The 4,278-nt window shown below is 45.1% G+C and overlaps 1 protein-coding gene across 7 annotated transcripts in view; it reads left to right on the plus strand.

Moving 5' to 3' along the window:
- LOC102676723 (agrin-like) overlaps positions 1 to 4,278 on the plus strand; it is a 340,887-nt gene that overhangs the window by 312,322 nt on the left and 24,287 nt on the right. The window lies entirely within an intron of this gene.

Here is a 4,278-nt window from a genome sequence, read left to right on the forward strand (position 1 = left end):
AGTTAAAGTTGAAAAATCGTGAACGATTCTGCGGAAGAAAGCGAAAAGGGTGTGACGTGAAATTGGAGGGAGCCGAGAAGGGAAGCGAAAGACAGTGATAAATTAGCGGCAGTGTTTTCCACGGGAATTTGTTCAAATGCAAGTTAAATTGTTGCACGCGCACATACACGCACACAGACAGTATCGGGGAAGGAATCGTGCGAGTAAATTGTAGAGCAATCGGTTTGCAGTCGAGTGAAACGCGCATTGAGCAGTAATTACCGTCCGATTAAAGCGATCCTTTTCTACTGATGATAACGTACACAGTTGACTGTACGTCGGTATTGTTGAGCATTAATCGATCTCGAAGAAGTTAACTAGTCGAAAATTTACGGAACAGAGTTACTTTGGGTAACATTTATTCGTGTAACCTTATTATATAATTATTTATTCGATTAATATATCGTCAAAATAACTTTATGTACTTACTTAAACTTCAACTATTAAATTTCGCCCGTATATCGTTAATGTCGGCATGCAAGTATTACGAAATATAATGTTCCGTGAGATGCTGAGAACCTAGAAGAGAGAGAAGCGGAATGTTTCCTTTCTTCTTCGTTGTTTCGAAATTAAAAATGACTAACCAGAAGAGAAGAAAGAGGAATCCTCTTCGTACCCCCTTTTTCCTTTCCTTCGTTCTTCTCGCTCGTTTCCAATGTTCGTCTCTTTATAACCGTAATTTTCTTTTTCTATCTAATTCTCTGCTGACCGTGGTTTCTTCTTTGATACAGCTCGCAAGAGTTTCCCTCCTTTCATTTACGTTAGACACGCTTTACCTTCGACCATACGCATTTCTTCCCTATCTCGTATCTTTTTCTCAAAGCATCTCTCTCTTTGCAGCTTTTTACTCGATCGAGTAATTTCTCCCTCCCTCTGATCGAATTTCTTCCTTTTTAATTCCTAACATATTATTCGTACGTTTCATTGAATTTTCCTTTCACAATTTCGAATCAACGTTATTATTCTCTCGCGATCTTAAATTTTTTCATTTTTTTTCTTTTTATTTTTTTTTTCTTTCTTTCTAAATTTCCAACCTTCGATTTTTCCCCTTTCCATCTTCTCTTTTATTAACCTCTTCTCCTTTCCACTTCGCTCTCCCCTTACCTCCTCTCCCTATATCTCCCTGTCAAAATCCGCGCGATCGACTAGTCTCCACCCTTCAGATTTCTTCTTACCCGTCTGTTTATCCCTCCCCCTCGCCCAACTCGTAACCACTCGGCTGGAAGCGAGTCGAACGCGGTGCAAACTCGGCGAGCGTTTTAATCAACCGAACAGTAAAGACAAATGTTTGATCGGACAGGTGGTAGCTGCGAGTAAAGGTGACGATGTTTACTCGGAATCGGGTATCAGGATCCACCTACGCCTTCTCCTTGCCCCTTTCCATTCTTCGAATAATCGCGAGCACAACCGTTAACGCAAAACATCCCGAAAAACGGACTCGTTTCCCTTCTTTTAACCTTTCTATTTATTATTTAATTAATCCATCGTGTCGTTGAAAAGCGTGTAAATAAAAAAAGAAAAAAAGTGATCATGAAATATTTCAAGGTTTCTATATAGAATTATCTGCAAGGATGGTGGGGGCGGAAAACGGACGAGGGGAAATTTCACGGGAAGAGCAGGACGAATCCGAGAACAATGAAACGTAATAATCGAAAGGGGGGCGAAGATGCTCGTGGAAGATTCGACAAAAGATCCTTCAATTTTTCTCGGCTCGATTCTCATCGAGGTGAAAGTCACGATGGGCGAGGGGAAAGTCAAGGGTGTTCTTTATCAATCGTATTCAGCCGGCGGTCCCCCCGGCGTGGCGGCGGTGAAATCAATAATAAATTCGAGCGCGGAAAAAGGAGCAAGGATCGAAAGGATCCCATCCCTGACCCCCCCTAATTCCTTCTCGGCAACGAGGGCGCCGAGTCAAGGGGTGGAACGAGAGCTGGGTCGCGAATCTCAAGTGGCTGCGACGATAAATCAAATTAGCTCGAAACTTTCGAGACTTTTCGATCGTCACCACCGCCCTCTCGCCTCCCCTCGTCCTGGTCCACTCTCTCTCTGCTCTCCGCTCTCCGCTCTGTCGGGGACAATTGGCCCGAGGGTAAATTGAAAAAAAGGGGGAAAAGGAAAGAAGAAAAAAAAAAAGAAGAAGAAGAAAGGAAAGAAAAGATGGAGGAAATGAGTTTTCGAGGCGGACGAACTTTTTCAATGATTGAAAGTAGCAGGACTAGGAGAGGGGAGAGGGAGAGATAAGCACGATGAATTGGGTGTTACGATTAAGGATATGCCGGTATATTCTTGTTAATGTTATCGAAGGTGGAGGTGAATATTGGTATTATCGAGTGGCCGGGGGAGTCGTAAGGAAAACTTGGGGAAAGTGACGCAATCGAGAGGGGGATTAATCTTTCCTGGGTGGGCGCGAGTGATTGGAGGGAAGGAGGAAACTCGAAACGGATGGGGACGAAATTACCTCGTTTCCTTCCGAACCGTGAATCGTAACTGTCGTTTAATATCTCGTTTGATATTTTTGCGAGACAAAGCGGCGCCAAGAAGATTCGAGCGAAAATAACAAGCTATCGATCGATCGTATTTTTTTTTTTTTCATCTTCCGTCCATGGAGTATCAATTTATAAAGAGGGGGAAAAGAAAAAATCGTGGCATTATAATTGCCGTCCAATTACGTCCCGATCGTTCTCAATGAGAGACAATCTCACGACCTCCCTCCGGTTTAATTCCACGATTATCCAGTCACCGTGCAGAGAGTACCGATCGTTAAGTAACCTCCTCCAAGTGGAGGTCTTTGAAAGATAAGCGAACGTTCTTCTTTTTCTCTTATTCTCTCTCTCTCTCTTTCTCCATCTCGACGAGAAGAAATTCTCTTTAGCCCCGTTTCCCCGTGAATATCCAGAGATATCTAGATATCAGAATAGGGGAATAGGGGAGGGTGGCGTTCTCTTCACGCTCGAGCGTGCCGAAATAAGGGTCTTCCTAAGGGAAAGGGGGAGATGGTCGGAAAACGTTAGCTTCCGAGCGAACACGGCTCGTTCGGGATGGGCTCGGCTAAATTCTCACGCTCTAGTCGATATTCGAGGGCCGCGGCACGCATCGAGACGAGAAGCGTGTCCCGATCGGCCTCGATCCGATCCGATCTGATCTGCAGAGGCCGCGTTCGAGCGAGCGTGTCGGAACGAAGGGATTATCGTGTTGGAGTGGAAAATAGCGAATCGATGGAAGAAGGGGGAGGGTTGGTGCTGACTTTCGAGCGACTATTTTCATGTTACCTCGCGACCTAGAAAATAAAGAATACGGGAAACTTATCGTTAAAGTCGTTTGAAAGCTGCCGTACATTTTTCAAAAGTCGACGTTTCCCGATCTCTCAAGATCCTGGGAAACTCCCAAGATGCTGCTACATCCGTATATATATATCTTCTCTCCTCTCAAAAGAGACGGGATCCATAAATTATCTTCAAAAGGTAACACCGTAATCGCGTCGTAATGAAATCAAATCTCGATTTCTCCATGCACGCGAATAGGAGTCGGGGCCGGAATACAGCTTCGAATACATCTGCGTTCATCCGCACGTAATCGCTCATAATTCAACGGCACGCGTCTAATAATCGGGCGGCACCGTGTCTCTTTGCGCAGCTATTTCGCCTGGCAAAGTAGCCCGTTTCCGATGCAACGTGCGCCACGTACGTACGTGGTTTCCCCCTATCCGAACCTATCCCAACTCCATCCTCTCGCTCCGTGGGATCCTCGTAAATTATGATCGTTGCTCCTTGGCCGGATGCTGTGTTACGCCGCTTGTGTTTACGCGTCTCGAGCCTAAGTGACTGCCATCCCCCTTCGGAGGGGAATGCTGTTGCAAGGGTTTACGGTACACTCGAGGGATGCCGCGGATCGAACAGGAACGTGGCTTCTTGCTGCCTGCCTGCGTTGCACGCGAGAGAAAACCGCCAAGCTTCTGTTAACGTAAACTCAGTCATTGCGCGCAATTTGCTTCGACGGTGCTCCATAACGCTTCCCCTCCCCTCCTTTCGGTGAACTCGATTTCGCTACGATTGAGCGCGGCATTAATGGGGAAAGCGAAGTCTTGCTTCGAAAATGGATTTCAAATGGGAACGGATTTGGATTTTGTTTCGAATTTGACGCGTTTATTGTTATTCGTTAATTGTTCGATTGGAATTTCGAAAGATCGAAATTGGTGGGGGATCGTGTATATTCTTTTTCTTTTTTTTTTTTTTTTTTTTT

Source organism: Apis dorsata, unplaced genomic scaffold (genome assembly GCF_000469605.1).
Source record: "Apis dorsata unplaced genomic scaffold, Apis dorsata 1.3 scaffold_149, whole genome shotgun sequence".
NCBI lineage: Eukaryota > Metazoa > Arthropoda > Insecta > Hymenoptera > Apidae > Apis > Apis dorsata.